This window comes from Calidris pugnax, unplaced genomic scaffold, assembly GCF_001431845.1.
Source record: "Calidris pugnax isolate Ruff unplaced genomic scaffold, ASM143184v1 scaffold20, whole genome shotgun sequence".
NCBI lineage: Eukaryota > Metazoa > Chordata > Aves > Charadriiformes > Scolopacidae > Calidris > Calidris pugnax.
The window spans coordinates 25,556,436-25,575,659 of record NW_015094510.1 but is presented as its reverse complement, the minus strand read 5'-3'; the positions used below and the strand labels follow the sequence as shown (position 1 = coordinate 25,575,659).

The 19,224-nt window shown below is 37.0% G+C and overlaps 1 protein-coding gene across 1 annotated transcript in view; it reads left to right on the top strand.

Annotated features, from left to right (window-relative positions):
• Positions 1-19,224, top strand: part of SGCG (sarcoglycan gamma) — a 149,661-nt gene that overhangs the window by 31,796 nt on the left and 98,641 nt on the right. The window contains exon 2 of the mRNA XM_014965843.1: positions 5,578-5,669. The gene's annotated coding sequence lies outside the window, so the exon portion shown is untranslated. The remainder of the gene's footprint in view (positions 1-5,577; positions 5,670-19,224) is intronic.

The window sequence follows — 19,224 nt, the reverse complement described above, 5'->3', positions numbered from 1 at the left end:
CTCATAATAAATTATTAAAGATATATTAATTTAATTTATACTAACGAAACAGTCAGTCTTACTCATTCACTCTCTTTGAGCATACGTGCTGGTCTGTACTACGACCATCGCACAATAGCTTTTCCCAGTTGTTTAACAGGGAAGAAGCACTGTATTAACTCTGTATCTTCTCTCTTACATATTTAACTAGTGTTCCATCTTTTTGTCGCTGTTATTGATGACTGCAGTTTTAAGAAAATTAAACTAATGCAGGTTCCTCCTATGGAAATAACTCAGTAGTCAGTTTCTCCAAATAAAAAATTGCAATTAACTAAAATTTCTGGACATTGAGTCTGTCAGGGAACGAGCTCTGGGACTGTGGTTCCTGTTACAGTGTCTTGGCCAGAGCACTGTTGTTTTCATTTTTCCACTTCTTAATCTTTTGGAACAGGAAACAGGCACTGAATTAAAAAACTATTCTAACTAATAAAGTAGACACTGAATCACAGGATTTAAACAGAGTTTTAGATACTTTTGTATGTTTGTATTTTAAATGCAGATTAGATACAACTGCTTTATTACATCAGAATTAAATATATATTATGTTACTGGAAACTAATGTTTAATGATAAAAGAAACTGGGGGAGAGCTTTTATATCTCTCGATCTATTATACTTCCAATGTAGCTGTGAGTAGGGCAGGAAACAAGAAAAATGAAAGGAGATAAATAGGAAGAAAGCAAAAGAGAGAGGTAAACTCATCATATTCTTTAGAGTATCTGTACAAAGCTTTATGCAATATGAAAATGTGGGTACAGATGCAGAGCTTTCAAGACCTATTAAACCTATTCTACCATGGGGGGACAGTCATTCAGTTTTCTGTATACACACCCACCTACACTGGGCGATAGCCATGCATTTCACTTGAATTCTTCAGAGTTCAGATATCCCAAGGCAGAAGACCAGACAGACCATCCTGCTGTCGGCATTTACTGTATTTGGGGTTTTTGCTTTTGTTTTTAGTGAAGGACAAGTGATATAAAAGGAACTGTTATGACCAAAGAATGTGAAACATAGCTCTCTGTTGATCGTCAGTGTTGTTGATGTCTGTTGTAGAAGATTTGACAGACTGTACCGAATACACCTGTAAGTATACTATTTTGCCTGTCACACAGTGCTTGCAGGTGGAGCTGTGAGTAGGTGCTCAGTGGATCATACCCTAAAATAAAAATCCCAATGCACAAAATAATGAACCTATTAAAAAGTGCTTTAATCCACTCTCCAGAATATTGTAGAGTTTCATATAAACCAAAGTAGACATTTCTGGTTTTCTTCCTGAGAAAAAAGCTAACACTTAACTTTCTCAAGCCAACAGTAGTTGAATTTCATACTTAGGAGAATGCTTGAATTGTATCAACCATGCAATAGGACAAAATAATTCTAAATCTGCTTGGACATTAAAAGTTTGATGGGTTGTTTTTTCCCCATTACTTTTAGGCAACGTCTTCTGCCTTAAATATACTAATACAGAAGGGTCTCTCCATTGTGTCTTCCAGTCTGCACGCAAGACAAAGATTCCAAATTAGTCTTTCCCTCCTCAACTGGACTCTTTGAAAGGGTCTACAAACCTGAGCTTGCTTGTTTGCTCATAGAAAAGCGGCTTGTGCTGTCTAACATCCATTCCAGTTCATCCATCAGGCTCATCTTCACAGAGAGTACAGCAGCGAGCACAAAGCACACACACAGCTCTTCACTTGCTGCCTCACTACTTACCCTCTTTAAAGGGTCATACGGAATTAAACTCACAGAAATTAAATATTTTTCAATCAAATTGTGTGAAGATGCAATCCAAGTAGAAGATCCAAGAGGAGGAGCAGTTTGGAGGCAAGGAGCTGAAGGAGAGATTGAAATACTCCTAAGATGATCAAGCAATAGAACCGCTGCCAGGTGTTTGTGCTCATAAATGAAAATAATTCCTAGAAACCAGACACAAGGTCCTGTTGTGCTGGGCAGTTGGATACTTATAAATTTTTAAGTCCTTTTATTTTCATCTTGACTTCCATAGTAATTTTCATATTTTTCTGTTTTAGTTTATTCTTGTTCATACTCTAATAAAACATATATATTCTGAGTTTCAAAGCTATTCTGAATCTCCTTTTAGATATTACTGTAATGAAATCATAGAATGTTTTGGGTTAGAAGGGACCTTTAAAAGTCATCTAGTCCAACCCCCCTGCAGTAAGCAGGGACATCTTTAACTGGATTAGGTTACTCAGAGCCCGGTCCAACCTGACCTTGAATGTTTCCAGGGGTGGGGCCTCCACCACTTCTCTGGGCAACCAGTTCCAGTGTCTCACCACCCTTATTGTAAAGAACTTCTTCCTAATGTCTAATCTAAACCTACCCTGCTCTAGTTTAAAACCATTGCCCCTTGTCCTATTGCGACATGCCCTTGCAAACAGTCGCTCCCCAGCTTTCTTGTAGGCCCCCTTCAGATATTGGAAGGCTGCTGTAAGATCTCGCTGGAACCTTCTCTTCTCCAGGCTGAACAACCCCAACTCTCTCAGCCTGTCTTCGTAGGAGAGGTGATCCAATCTTCTGATTATCTTTGTGGCCCTCCTCTGGGCTTGCTCCAACAGGTCCATGTCCTTCTTGTGCTGAGAGCTCCAGCGCTGGACACAGTACTCCAGGTGGGGTCTGACCAGAGCAGAGCAGAGGGGCAGAATCCCCTCTCTCAACCTGCTGGCCACGCTTCTTGTGATGCAGCCCAGGATGCTACTGGCCTTCTGGGCTGTGAGTGCGCATTGTTGGCTCATGTCCAGCTTTTCATCCTCCAGTGCCCCCAAGTTCTTTCCCTCAGGGCTGCTCTCTGTCACATCATCCCCCAGACAGTATTGATAACGAGAACCGTGCACTTGACCTTGTTGAACTTCATGAGGTTTGCAAGGGCTCACCTCTTGAGCTCGTCCAGGTCCTTCTGGATGGCATCCCATCCCTCTGTCATGTCAACCGCACCACTCAGCTTGGTGTCATCAAAATGGTCCAGGCAGATGTCCCGTAAAGCCTTGTATATTTGGGGGTCCTTAGTGCTTGTATTCATTTGTATACATTTTTATAGCTTTAATAGGTGCAAAAGTAACTTTCAAATGTTACTTTCTATTTATATGTGGAAGATGCAGCCCTCCTTGGCTCACTGTTTTGCTCAGCTTTAGAAGATGACAGCCCTTTCTAGATATTTCACCACAGCCCTATTCTTAGGAAGGGGTGAGGTCTCAGTCTATCAATAAATGACCTGCTGTGCTATCCCTTACAAATTTAAAAAGCACATCAAACTTAGCCAATACTAAATGCTTTGGAGGGAAACATGAAAACAATTGTTTCCAGCAGTTCTTGTTTCATACCATATTAGAGCTTCTAACAGCAGTGGGAAGTCAGGAGAACTGGAAGTCTTTTTCTGGAAAGGTGATTTTTCTGTTGTATCATTATTCAAGCTCACAAGTGACTAACAAAAAGAAGAATCAGGAACACTTGGGTATTTCCCCTCTGTTCTTGGAAGTCCAGAGATGTCTAGTAACTAATTACATTTTATATTTTATAACTGTTAATATAATTACCCCTCACTTTAATTTCTTGAGAATGTGGTTGGTTTTGGTTTTTTGCATTCTGTGATTCTAATAGGTAATCTTTTTTTTTTTTTTTTGCATTTTTTAATTCAAATAGATATATATTTTCCTGTGAATTTTACTTTTTTCCAAAGTGTGTGCCATTTTCCATTAATGTAAATTGCTTCTGCTGTACTACTTGACTTTCTGAATCTTTATGGAGGTATCTTTTAATATTTCATATAGCAAAACTTCTGTTTCATCTGGAGTTATACATCTTTACAGCCTAATTTTAGCTATATTTACTGTTTACCACATAATTGCAGTTGTTCAGCGGTAGAGGACTTCTATTGTTAGTAAACTTTTTTATTAACTATCTCTTGCAATGCATTTTTGGGGATACAAGAGGCTTGGGGTATCTTGTTATTTTTCTGAGGAAGTAGTGTGACTGACTGACTGATTTTAGGCCACAAAGAGAAAGATAGTGCAAATGAAGTAAGAGCATGATTCCAGTACTGGCCAGATACTCTTTTGACTGCACAGATAATCTAAGAATGTGTTTCCTGACTACAGTATAGAAGTCTCTATGGATGCATACTGCCCTTTCATGAATAGAGAGAATCTAACATGGAGAATTGAATTTGTGGTTTAATAATTGCTGATCTGTTTTCCCTGATAACACTGGTCTCTTCTCCCTGGTATCCAGTGAAAGGACATGTGGGAATGGTGCAGAGCTACACCAGGGGAGGTTCAAACTGGACATTAAGAAGTATTTCTTTACCAAGAGGGTGGTCAGACAGTGGAACAGGCTTGCTGGAGAGGTGGTTGATGCCCCAAGCCTGTCAGTGTTTAAGAGGCATTTGGACAATGCCCTTAATAACATGCTTTAACTTTTGGTCAGTCCTGAATTGACTGGTCAGGCAGTTGATCTAGATGATTATTGTAGGTCCCTTCCAATTGAAATAGTCCAGTCTACTCTAAAATAAAATTTCTTCTTATTATTAACTGTAAAAATCTTGTGTAGTACTTTACTTTATTACTAGGATAAACTCTGTTTTCCATAGAGGCTAGAATATTCTTCTTTTGCTGTAAATGTCCTTTGCTTAACAAATCCTTATCACCCTCTTTCAACATCTCACAGACTTGCAAAGTATCTAATAAGTTAGAGAAGTTGATATAGATAGGACCAAATGGCTTCTATGTCTGTTTTAGTTAGATGAATTAAACTCATATGTGATAGCCGATGTGTTATCCGCCGTTGTGTTGCTTTGTACTTTGAGGGATAAGCCGATGTTCTTGAAATCTTGTAAGTATACACAGAATTCTTATCAAAATTCCAATTTTTTGCTCTAAAAAAAGTGACATCTTTTAATGACAGAATATTTAAACCACAATTTATGTATCTTTTTCCATGTTTTGTCGGGGCATAAGTTTACAAGTACTTCTAGTTAGTCAACTGATGGTATGAGCGGACTTGGACGATGTGGAAAATGAAGATGTTTCTTTAGTTTCCTTTCCAGGACTAAGTCATCAGTCGTGGACATTAAAAATCTAATTGAAAAGGAGGTTGTCAGGTTTTGGGGAGGAGTCTTGAACTATGAAGATCATTACTTGACTGAGAGAAACTTTTTTGTACAAATGCAATGAAGACCCATAATTGAAGTCATTGTTCATTATAGTAATGCATTCTAACGCTGGATGGAATTTTAACATTGCAACAGAAGTGTTCCTTTTATTTTTCACATAGATTTTAGATGAACATTTCTTTCTCATTTACTGTAAATTGTACTGTCATGAACATTTGCTGTCCAAACAGGCATTGGGTATCGAGTGCTTCATTTGAGTTCCACAATTTTAAGCTCATTGGATTTTGGTCCATCACTTGTAAGATGTTGTCAATTAAAGTAGTCAGGAGGGCAGTTTAGGAATTTATCTTGTTCATTCCCTGTAGTCATGAAAATTTTTCTTTTCTCTTTCCATTCTTTACATTTAAATAGGAGGACAGTTGCCTTCAGATGATACAGAACTCACTAACGGTTACTCTCGCTTCAGTCCTGCTTCATGAGAACTTCAGAAGATACTAACTGAGGTATTTATTTGTTCTTTTCATTTTTAGAATTTCTACTGTGCAGATATTAGATAGGCACAAGAGCAGACAAAAGACATAATGAATCTAGGCCAAGAAGAGTAATCATACGTGGAAAATAACGCAAAAGTTCTGTCCATAGAGAGAGCTACTGGGTGATGCAATCTAATCTCTTTCTATAGCGAGGCCCTATGTTAGTCAATCTTTTTTTTTATAAATTGAGAAATCAAATAATTGCAAACATGCCAAAAGGAAACATATTAAAATGCAGTTAAAATGTTGCTTTTTTGGGGTCTTCTATCCAGTTTTATCTGATGCTCAGCTTTTCTCCAAGAATGGACAAAAGATTTTGCAGGAAATCCCTAGACATGAATACCCAATCATCTAAATGATGACTGCATAATGAACCCTTCCCAACTATCTGGCACTTATAGGTTTCTTCCTGTAATACTTACAGGGAATTTCAATTCAGGAAGAGCTTTGATGTTAACACAATATACAAATGCCTTCATCCCAGTTTATCTTTCATAAATCCATGAGATTAAATATAATGGCTGTTTTAAAGATATTGATAAATATTTTATTATGAAAAATATTTGTCATTTTTGTCAGATACCAGTGAATTAATTCCTTTGTACAGAAAAGAACTTCTCCATTTGTATATGTAAACAGAGTCTGATAAAGGATTAATGGCCACAGAATTCATAAAGGGAAAAAAGTATCTTGTAAGCCAGTTGGGTTTGTGTCAAGCCTAAATTTATAATCTGCAGCTGTTAAACATCTGATAGGAGCTTCATCTTCTAAAGCGTGATAACAGTGGGAGTGTGTGGCTAGAAAAAAAGGAAACATTGTGCTTTGGGAAATGAAACTGTCCAAACATATGTATAATGATTGCAATGTTTCACAGAGCACAAAACCTTTATTCTGTAAATCTTATAAATGTATGTTTTAATGCTTTTTAAATTGCATACAGCTACCAGCACCGATTCTAAAATACTGTAGGTTGAACAGGGAGTCTTTTGGTCAGTGTTTGTGTAGTCGGTCTAATGTAAGCAGTGCCAGGCTGAAATTCTTGTTTCTGCATTTGAGAACTAAAAGCTTAAGTACCACTGCAAAAAGGTTTCTCATAATTCCTATAATATCATCTTAAAATATGTAACAGATGCAACTTTTTTTTAATAGCTCTTGATATATGTATGCATTTTCCTTAAATACCAAGAACGGCTTAACTTTTTTAGAAAAGCTTGGTAATTGTTATGTAGTTATTGTATATATTTCATGTGAACTATTAGAGGTATATTATAATAAATGTTTTTTAAAGAGACTTGATATACCAGCCAGTATAGATTGTGGTTAGAATAATGTTAGCATTAAAATTTAAAGTTTTCAGAAAAAAGACTATTAAAGTCAGTTGGATGTTACATATGGATTCAGAAGAGAAAGCAGAAGTCTTTTTTGTTTCTCGTTTTGCATTGAGTGCTGTTAGCAGCTGACTTTGTTAATTCTATTGTTTTTACGTGCAGATTCTATGAAGTTCTGCATATTCTCAGATTTTAATAAAGCAGTTGGCATTATGTGACAGGTTGGGCCATTTTAGTATGCATTATGGATTGGTTATGTCTTACACTGGGGTAGTTCATTTCTGGAGTCAGTACACAACTATTTTAGCAGTAGAATTGGCCGCTTATGTCACAGATTATAATTAGCAGTGTCTGTATGCCAAAGCAACGGGATGGAATGCAAAACACAGCCAAACATGTGAACGAATTTTCTTCCAGTGATATTTGGCCAGGCCTAAAATATCTTCCACTCCAGATTTGTAAGTAGTGGAAAAGTTAGACAATTCCCTCTTGGGAAGAGACTGATTGCAGTTTATTAGGAAGTCCCATTTGTTTCAGATCTCTAAGGTAAGTAGCAATTTCTTAAATTTCTTTTTCTATCTGTATTGAAATATTAGCATATTAATAATTGAGTTGCTTTTATTTTTGTTACATGGCTGTATGAGCTTCTCCCCTGTCTGATTTTCTGTGCAGCATTTCAGGCTGATTCTGTCCTCATTTAAGGATCATGTTAATGCTTATGTGATTTATTTTAGGACCTAAATTTAAGTGTTTGTTTTTATATACAATTATTATTTTTGATTCTGATAGTTTAATATAGTTCTGATAGTTTGTTATACTTGTTTTTACAATTAAATGCAGTATTAAGGTGCATAGTTTAAATTCGCACATGTGTGATATTAAGAAGCTAATTTACAGTACTTTTAAAATCTTTTACATTATCATATTATTGTCCTTATATAAATATCTGATTTGCAGTAGTGAATTGATATTTGTAGTTCTAAATTATTCTCAGTTTATCTATCACACACTGAAAGTTAAATTTAGTGAAGAATGGATCCATGCTTCTGCTGAACACTTCTTTTTGGCTCGACAGTGTGATAATAAACTTCTATTTGAGAAAATGTTACCAAAATCAGTTCTAACTTCTGTGAAGCGTACTTCAATTAATATGGGGCATCCAACTACGTGTATACAGAACTCCTTTTACAGGTCTGAAATCTCCTTGAATTCAAATACATTTTCTTTCAGATAATTTCACTGACTGAAAGAAAATTACTAACGAGGTATTGGTGGGTTACTGATCCATTATCAAGTGATTTAATAGATGATACTTGGTGTCTCACCACCAACAGGTACTCACACTACGTAGTGTATCATGCATCAAAATGAGCACAGAAGTTCCTAAAACAGGATATTGCCAAAGTGTAGGAATGTGATTTGACTGCATCAGCACCAGTCAAATAATCCCCTTTTATAGAGATATGGGTGGTTTCACTAAATCTGTCTTAAATCGCATCTTACTTGAGGAGATGAATCATGTCCTAGAAGTATCTGCCTGTCTCCACTGGCTGTGGAGAGGGCCTAGGTAAGTATGGCTGATGTTACCTGTCTTTGGTGAGATGAAGTCTGGCCTGCACAGCCACATCCAAATCAGTAATCCATGTGAGTGAACTGTAGTAACTTTGCGCCGCAGAGTTCGGAAAGTTTGCAATCAGTTAAGATTTTGGAAGTTTTGGCTGTGGTGCATAGTCACAACCAATGCCACCATGGCTGAGATGAGTGTCCCTTTATCTTCTAAATGAATGTGATATTCATATGTTAGATATAGACCTCCATTTCATTACTTAATGAAGGACAAATGGTTCTAGAATACCACCAAAGGGTAAGAACCACTGTGTGGAATTAAATTAAAAATAAAAAGATGTAAATTAAGACCAGTATTAGAGGGAACCATTTAAAATCTCTTTTCTAAACCTTTACACTTTTGTTAATAATGTGCAACTTCTTCCCAGTTGAAAACCTGGTGGTTAAAAGCAGGTTATATTTTAATTCTTGTTGATAATCATAACGCTTTAGTAACACTATGAAGATACAATATTCATCCTTACTGTAATAGGTTCATAATTGTACCGATGTGTGACTATACTTAGTGTTGAGAATACTCATGCAAGAATATATGTTTTAAGCTAAAGGAAAAGAGTTTTGGAGGAACAGTTGAAAGAAAGAAATGGATATAGTGTATCATACAAAGCCAAGCCTCTGCCAAAAGGCACAGACAGGTTGGGTGTATGAAGATCCTCTTGCTTGAACAACCTTGTGGCATTTATTCCTTCCTGTGAAACGCAATGCCTTTTACATGAGATACAAATCCTAGGTCCTGACCTCTTACAGTTTTTAATTATTTTCATGACTTGGAATTCAGTAAGCTGGATTTCCTGTGGACTTATTTCTCAGTTGATTGTCTTAGATCTTTAACAAGCAGTGACTGAAGGTGTTCTGTAACAGAGACATCTGCAAGGTTTTTCTCTCAAACAGGTTTTCTGCTATCTAATAAGGTCTTCTTGCCCATTGCAGTCTCTCAGTGGAGACTAAGTGGGGTTTCTTCACTCTTCTGTCTCATTTTCAGAAGGTTTGTAGGAATGTAGTATTTCTGAGACCTCTGCTTGTCTGTTGAATTTGGTTGAAATTGGCCAAAAAGCTCAAAAGCTATTGTAGGAGGGAGGGAAATGAGTGGGAGACAGATGATTTAGACAGTGACATAGTGGTAGTTGCTTTGATATTTATTAAACCGGGCTAAAAGCATCATGGCAGTTTGGATAACAGGTTAATTTAATATCCTGGTCAAATTTTCAGCTTGGGTAATAATATTCTCACTATTTAATTCATCTGTAACTTGGGCTACCTGGGCCAGTCTTCTCATTAAACCTTTTTGTATATCTGCCAAAAGCTGTTAAACAGCTGCTGCATTTCATGCTGTGGTTGGTTATGTTTCTGTGGGGGATGAAGTACTACCTCTGTGTAAGAATGTAAAGAGGAATATAAGCTGAAGTACATCAATATTTTTAAATTGGAGTATGGTATGTGCTAAGTGTTGAATATTGTTGGTATTAGCCATAAAACACATGGTTTTCACTAAGACGTGTTGATTTGTGTGTGTGCGTATCTATATCCTGATCCAATGTGCAGCATTTCAGATTTCATATCTGCTTTTGGTATGAGGAGGCATCACAGTTTATCAAACAATTGTCATGGGAGGTTGGTAGCTAACAGTATTGTCAAGTCAATTGCACCTGCATGAAGTTCCTTTAAATCAATAAGAATTGACTGTAATATTGACTTGAATTTTACTCGGAAATACAAGGAAAGAAATGGACAGATTCAGAGTTTAAAGCTAAAAAAGTAACAGTGAGTGTTATTTTAGTATCAGCATTCCCTGTGAGCGGAAAAGTCACAGGAGCGTATTTGGGAGACTGGCAGAAAAGGTTGTAGTTTTGTTTGCCTGAGTGAAAATTTTCATAGTAGGGATAAGAAAATGATGATAGATTTCAGTATGTGGAGGAGGAGTTTGGCCAGAGTGCCAACCAGGAGAGAGAGAGCGAGCGAGCATGGTGGACACTCCCAAAATTCTGCATGGATGAGGAGACAAGGCTGTATCGCGTTTGGTTCTCTCCACATTCCTGTAATAATATCCTGATAAACTTTGTACCTTCATATTACACCCCAAGGCTCCTAGCATGCATTCTGGTTCCAAAAAAAGGTGGTCGTATTTGAAGGCTAAAGACGTGAAAGTTTACGCAGAGGGCAAACTAAGTGTTATGTACCATGGATGGACGTAGTATAGAGTTTTATGGAGATGAAGCTAAACTTTCTGTAGGATGGGCAGCAAGACTAGGATAGGAGATGGTAGTCCTGTGCTGCCCACACTACTTTTCAGGCTATTCTCATCTCAGATAGACTTGATGAAGGGCCTATATGCCAAAAAACTTGTCGACTTTTTAAGTCCTACTGTTTGGAACAACAAAAGATACTTATTTTACCCACAACACTTTTCTTCCTTGTAACATTCTACTCTTAGTTTTGTTGTGTTATGGTAGGTATTTTCCATTTTAATGAAGTACTGAAGAAGGCTTCTGGAAACTGTTATCTTGCTTAAACACAAAACGGCGTTATGAAATAGTGTATTTCATTTTGCATGATTTCATGAGTCATTCAATAGTTATGTTCCATGCATGTGGGAAGATAATGCTTTCAAACAGAAATGCAGTTCTTATACTCATGAAGTTGTGTGAGACTTTATTAATACATTGTTGTAACAGAAAACAGTTTGTAATCCATATTTGATAAAACCACTCTTTGTATTTATCTGAATATGCTGCATTCTTTTTGAATTGCATATTTTATTGAAATTCTGTTAGTAACAATTTTCACAATCTGTGAAAAGTACTTGCTTTTTTACATTTAGAGTCATATATTTTAATAATTTTACTTTTAGTTAAACATCTATTGAACTAATAGGGTTGTGATTCACACTTCACATCAATAAATCAACTATAATTGAAAGTTAAGAATTTTAATAATAACTGCTTATTTCCATTTCAGATTAATTAATTTCTATGAAAAATTCTTCTTTGAGATACAAGGAGTATATATGTGACATTGAATGAGAGAGTTTGCTCTTATTTTGGTATGCATACACACTTAACATGTACTTCTGGCGTTTGTTTATGCTTCATTTGTTTTTACAGCTAATTGAAAGATCATCTATGTCTTTCCTACTGGTTTTAATCCCAGAAATGGCATACTGGTCAAAACCAGCATTTATACATTTTTCTGTGTTCTTCATCTTCTGTGTTTCTTGCATTGCGTTATTGCTTTGTCACAGTTGCTGAAGAAACTTAGAGCCGGTTGCTGCCTAAACAGTTGAAGTCAACATCACCAAAAAAGGCATCTGTAGTACATGTCTTTTGATGATTTCCTTATGTGTCCAATACACATTTAAATTAATCTGGTTTCTCCTCGTGAAGTAAAAATGAGTGACAAAGCTGTTATGACCAGGGCTGCAATGCAACAGAAACACATCAGTTTGTTGACTAAATTGGCATTTAAAATTCATCAGAAAAGGGCAGAGATTTAAAATAAATAATGAGACACAGTATACATCGGAAAACATTTTGCTTCCCTTGCTACTGAAAAGGAAAATGCATTTTGAACTTTTAGTTTGGTTTCGTGTGACTTCTCAAAAAAGGTACAATTGTGACTTTCTAGATGCAATGTCATATTGCTCTTCTTTCATCTTTATAAAAACATGTCTGTGAATATTACTTAATTAAGGAGGGAAGACAGGAGGATTAATTTTCATCTCTAGCCTCTGCATCTAGTTCCATTCCTTGCTTCTTTGGTGTATTTTCGCCTCACTATTCAAAAAAAAAGCTTCACAGAATATCAGTATAGTTCCATTTACTATGTAAAATCATTTCACAGGGCTAAATATACAGCTTTTCAAGGTGCTCCACCAACATAGGAAAGCACCACAGAAAGGAGTTAAGTTACCTGTTTTGTAATTGTGCTGAAGTCTACTGTATGAACTGAAGGATGCCTCTAAAGAGATAACAGCGTGCTGCCTGGAAGTAACACTTTCATAAAAGCAGCTGCAGGAACAGGAAAAAGAGAAAAGGTTATGCCAATGCATGTGTCTTTATGTAGTTAAATAGAGCTGTTCCTTTTTTCTCTCAGAGAGAGTACCTCTTCCCAGCACTGAGAACATGAAATACTTTTCCTGAGAACAACATTGAGGATAATGTTAAAGGACTTTTACTGAAAGCTCTGTCCAAGCAGGACTTGCATTTGGATCAGTATTTCTACAAGACACATTTTGGCCTTGCTGGTAATTATTGTTGTATGATAGAAAGGATCCACTATCACACACATAGGAAATACAAAGATACCTTTTTTAAAAAAAAGTATTTTTAAATAGAAAAACATGTAATTGTTTTTTTTAAGTATCGACAATTATTCTTTGGCTGGTAGACATGCACACAAGAGGATGATAGCAGAGATTCTTTCATGATTTATCTCCATCAGAGGGATTGCTTTAATTTCACCTGGAGGAGAGAGGGGTTTTTAACTACTATCAGAAATACTTGGTGCAGATTGACTCCTTTGAAACACTTTAAATTGTGGTCAAAACCACAGAGCAAATTATGTTTGTCTTTTGCACAGGTAAGTAAATTCTGAAGTTTATAGTCAAAATAGTTTCTGTGAAATTATGCATGATACAGATTATTCTTTATGGAAAGATGTTATTGGAATACAAAATTATCAGTATTTTATATTACCAAAACTTAATCTAAGATTTAACTTATGCTAACCCTCATTCCAACACAGAACAAGATATTTCATTATGCATGTCAAGTATGTAAAATGTATTCAGTGTGTACATGTCAAATCAAAAATCCACTGCTTGTGCTCAGCTTCGAAAATAACTGCATAGGGATGAAGGTGCTTGCCAAAAAGTAAGTGAAAGCATGTTTAAGAGCATTATATTGGAAGGACAGATTCAATATATATGCTCTCTATCAAAATAAGTTTGAGAGAGGGGAAAAGTGTCTCAGCATGGCAAATAAGCAGATTAAGGGAAATAATTGGAAGCAAGAAGTCATATTTCCCAAATCTGAAGTTGTGTGAAAATGAAAAAAGTAGGAAAGATCATGAACTCTGGCAGGTTAAATCTAAAAACAATATAGCTGGGCAAAAATATTTTAAGGAACAATGAACATCATAAGTGTCAATAAATATTTCTTCAAACATGAGAACTACCAAAACCTGCCAGGTCGTTTGTATGGTAAATGGATGATGAGACTATAAAAAGAGTGGTTCAGACAAGTGAAGGATGTAAGGAGTATGCAAAATGAATCTCTTAATTGTGGGACAAAGCGGAACACTTTCTGTGTTAGAACCCCGCTTTATGGGGTACTCATCAACAGGTCTATTTCAGATTAAAAGGAATATAGAGAAAGCTTATCTGTAGGGGACTTGTAGATAAAATGTGATAAAAAGTGATATTTCAGAATCAGAAGGTAATCACCGAAGATCTCTGAAAGGACTCAAGAATAAAATAAGTTAACTTCTAATGGTGATAAAAGGCCAGCTCTGAAGTCTGCAGCATCCTAGATTAATTTAGATTGGAAGAGGCCTCTGGAAATCATCTAGTCCATCCTCCTGCTGTACTTGATCATTGAGTCTGTAGCAGACTCTTAGCAGAACATCACTTGTCCTTCGATCTTTCCCATAATATCCTGTCTCATTTTCTGTTTCGACTCAAAACTGTGTGCATTTGAGTCAACCCTTTGCACAAACGTAGTTGTTCTCCTCCCTGCCTTCCCAGCTGGTCTTCCCTGGGTGCTTGTTGTCCATCCATTGCAGCACTCCAGTCATGCAGGCTATCCACATGTAATTCCAGTGGGGTCGTCGCTCTGCAGCTACGGATGAACTTCTGAGTGCTCTTGTTTGTTTCTCATGCTGTGATCGTTCATGTCCAGACACTGGCGATGGACCCTGCTCATGATGCTTTTATAAAGAATGGGGAAGAACTGTCTCCATCCTGTTGTCCCCTGGATGCTTCTGTGCTGTCCCCCATGCATTTACTTCTCTTAAGGCTACAGTAACCCTTTCCTCGTGTACGTAGTTTAAAGCCCTCCTCACTAAGTTAGCAAAGATGCTTTTCCGCAGTCTGGTCAGATGAATTCCATTTCTTCTCAGTACTTCTCACTACTTAAAGAGGCTCCTGTGGTCATAAAAGCCAAAGCTCTGCCTCTGACACCAGCTACATGGTAAGGTGTTAACACACAGGATATGTCCACTCCTATATATATGAACCTTTCACTGGAAGGACTGAGGAGAAAACTAGCTGGCTCTTATACACTTCAGCTCTCCCCCAGAGCTCCATAGTCACTTTTCATCTGTGCACCCTTAGGAGGATCATTGCTGCCCATGTGATGAGCATCAAGGACTGGATAAGCCTCAGAAGTCTCTGTAATATCATAGAATGGTTTAGGTTGGAAGGGACCTTAAAGATAACTTGGTTCCAACCCTCCTGCCATGGGCAGGGACACCTCCCACTAGACCAGCCTGGTCTCTAATATTTCCAGGGACGAAGCATCCACAGCTTCCCTGGGCAATCTGTTCCAGGGCCTCACCATCCTCATAGTGAAAAATTTCTTCATCAATCTAAATCTTCCCTCTTTCAGTTTAAAACCATTAGCCCACGTCCTGTTGCTACACTCCCTCATAAAGAGTCCCTCCCCATATCTTCTGTAGGCCCCCTTCAGGTACTGGAAGGCTGCTACAAGATCTCCCCAGAGCCACCTGTTCTCCAGGGTGAAGAACCCCAACTCTCTCAGCCTGTCTTCACAGGAGAGATGCTTCAGCCCTCTGATCATCTTTATGGCCCTCCTCTGGACTTGATCCAACAAGTCCACGTCCTTCTTTTGTTGGGGGCTCCAGAGCTGGGTGCAGCTCCTATATCTGATCACTCAGCAAGCAGCAGAACTCCCAAGACATCAAAGTCAGGTCAGTGGATGGGTGCCTCTGTCTCCTGCTAAAGGAAGTTTCCAGTGGCTATCACCTACTAGTTGCCTGTGCAATTTACCACTCTCTGTCTTTTTTACTTCACTGAAGGGCATTTCAAGAATGAATGATTAGAATTTAAAATGGCAGATAAAATTCAGTCTATGTAGATGTGAAGTTTTGCTCACGGGGAGAAAAGAGGCCTTCAAATGCAAAGTGATGGTATCTGAACTATTACAATTTCATAGTGAGATCCTGGGGTTATGACGGATTGAAAACGCCAGTTCAGTTCCTACTAGTCAGAAAATGAAACAGTTGGAATTCATGGGGAAATGGTAGAGGTCAAAAGAGGGTACATTGTACAATTCCATAAACTCCATAATCTACCTTCCTTTTGAATCCTGTGTGCTGGTTTTGTTCCTCCTCCATTTCTGAAGTGAGTTAGTTAAGAAGAAGTTAATAAGTACAACCAAAGGAATAACACTGCTTTCATACAAGGAGGACAACACAACCTCAGAAAGTCCAGGGACAGAGAGAACAGCATGATGGAGATCTGTAAGAAGGCTTCCATTCTTTCATCAATATCATCTTTTAGATGTATCATCAAAGAGAGGCTGTTGAGCTAAATGGCCTTTGGTCTGCTGCAATATAGTCCCTTTTATGCTTTTAACCTCACAGATAATAGACATTAAACATGTTCTTTCATTATTTGTGCAGGTCAATTTGTAATCAAAGGGGATCCACTAACTGAACAGGATATAGTAACAGAAAGCAATTGAAACAAAATTTAAAAAATATTTCTGAAACTTTTTAAGTACATCAGCCATTAGGTTTCCTAATGGTTTTTAATATTTCTTTTCCTTTTATTATTTGCCACATGCTCTGCTCATGTAGGAAAGGTATGTGTTTTAAAATAAAACCTGTTTGTAAAAGCTATGTAAAATATTACCCTGTTGCTTGTTTCTATCAGTAGTTCATTCTGGTTTAGGTTTTCTTTTTAATATAAATTAAGCGGAGGGAATTCTGCTTACTGTAGAATTGCTGTAGAATTACTTTGCAGGCAAATTTGATTAAATGATAAAATGAAGGCATAGAGGTTTTCAGGGTAGTGAAGTTTTTTCAAATACCATGAAAGTTTCTTGTGAGGTAATGCCCTCATTAAAGGAAAACTTTGTCCTGGTACATTCTGTTGTCATACAAATAGTATCTACTGGGTCAGAACACACAATTCAAGCTGGCTTGTACTGGGATCATTTCCCCAGGATATTTTTATGGAGGGCTTGGAGGGAGCAAAAGTGACAAGGTTACTGTATTGATGTGGATACTTGAAGAACAAAAGGTACAAATCTGTGTACAACTAAGCCTCATTACTTCTTCTGTTTATAGTACAAATCGTTAATTAAGCTTTCACTGTTTCTTTGCTATTTTTAAAGGATTTGTAGGCACAATTGAAAGCAACAGCAAACATACCTATTCTCTTTTTATTCCCTTTGTACACTGTCACTAATTTCAGTTTCATCTTTGCTGCTGGTAAAAGTGGTAAGCATAAACTGGGCTTCCTACTTTGCTGTTTCCCGGTGCTCCTCCTAGATAAAACACTTACCTGCCAGCACAAATTCTGAGTTTGTTTCAGAATATTATTGCTGTGATTATAAAAGATGTACTGTCTGTTCAGATGCGACGTCTGAACTGCTTCATGATCAGAGGTAGCGAGGACCAGTCCTTCATGTCTTGTGACTGTAACATCTAAGAATTCCTGTGTTAGATCACTCTGGGGTAGCATGAGTCAGCTTTGGTAGGTGTTAAATTAGTATGACAGTGATTTATAATTTTCGTTCTTCACGCATTTTAGCAAAGTGGCCAGTGAAAGTAGGCCTGAGCAGCTTCTTCAGCAGAAGGTTGGATACCTTCTGCAGGGTTAGATGCCTTCTAACAACAGTTATCACTGATGGTAAAAAGGATATGTACTAGTGATAATATTTTTGGTGATTTATACTGCAGGTAACTAACTTGGTGGTATTTTATAGGAGCATTTTGAGATGTGTATGCATTCAGTTAGTTTGTGTGGGTTGTTTTTTTTTTTTTTTCTAATGACATGTATTTATTTGTGCGTATTAATAATACACATTTGGGTACTTGATATACACTGAAGATTTATATTTTATGTGCCTGAACAGAGATATCAAAAAGAAAATCCTAAAGGAGTTAACATCAGTGTTCCCCATTGAGGAGGTCTGGGAAATTTTTATATGTGCCCCTTCTTTCTAGAGGATGACTCTGAAGAAATGTCCCAAATGAAAATAGCAGTAGAAGATACTTTGGGACAAATCGATATAATTAGTAATTATTCTGACACCAGGACCAGATGGTATTCACTCATGTTCAGAAGGAAAAAAGTTCTTTGTGTGCCTTTCTGGTAAAAGAAGCAAGATAGCATCAGACATGGCTTCATCTTGATTTTCTGCCCCAAGACCTTTCAATGTATTTAGGTATTGCTAACTGCATGATCCTAGCTTTTCTTGAACAATATATTCCCACTGTTCATTATTCCCAGAGATGGAGCATGGAGTAGAATAGTGATGAAGAACACAAATAAATATTCAAATATTATGCAATTCTTATTAATTTTTGTATGCAAACAGAAAGAATTTCAGCATTCAGTGGGTAGAATACCCCCAGGCAGATTATCTCTATCTTGATATTTTGAACAAATAAAAGACCAATAATGTCAGTTTAAGCCAAAATGTGACCTTCACATTATTTATAAATGGTTATAAAGCGATTTTAAAGCAAGAATCTCTTACGAATAAGTAAAATGTAAAGTAGGCAAACAGAGACCATCAGATGTTTTCAAGCAATTGGGGAAGGATGTTTTAAGTTACAACCCTTGAATAGGAGGGTAATGTGCCAAAAGCTTAGGCTTCTGAAGGTATTGTGCACATCTTCCTCGTCCATTGTAATGCAATATGAAACAGTTTTTCTTAAAGAACAAAGGCAATGTCTTAAAAATACATATTTTCTGTAGTTGTCTCACAAGTGCTGCAGTTTCCTGAACTTGCCACTGATATTGTAAATAGGAGTGGAAGAGATTTTCTCTGGAGGACAGTGAGATTTTAATCTATACTTGATAATATAGGAATAGTTCTGTAGAGCAGTCTGGAAATGAACAGCAGACTCACACGTCATGGTTTTTTGTCTGGCACTTTCTTTCAGGTCTGAATGTATTGCTTTTGCAGGTGAAACAGTTTGTGGTGTAAAAATATAGTATCAAGAGTAAGAATTTGAATGTCATGAGATGTCTGAAATGTCAAATTGTTTGCCAGGCTTCCAATTTGGTAGAATTTTCAAATAATTTACAATTTGGAGTAGTTATTGAAAAGGCTGCAAGAGGGAAGAAAGAAAAATGTACCTGTAAATGTCAGAGCACATGCCAGAAGTTTTGTCAGGTAGAATGACATCTTTTGTGCCCACATGCAAATTAAGTAAAAACATAAATTGTAGTTATATTGTATAGTCCGATGGAGCTACTACTGGACTATAACAAGTTGATAATTTATTTTTTTAATTTGAAATGAGGAATTAGTCCCTTTTATAAAAGCAAGAACATTTTTCTGAGAAGTAGGTTTGAAACTGCATAACAGATGGCATTC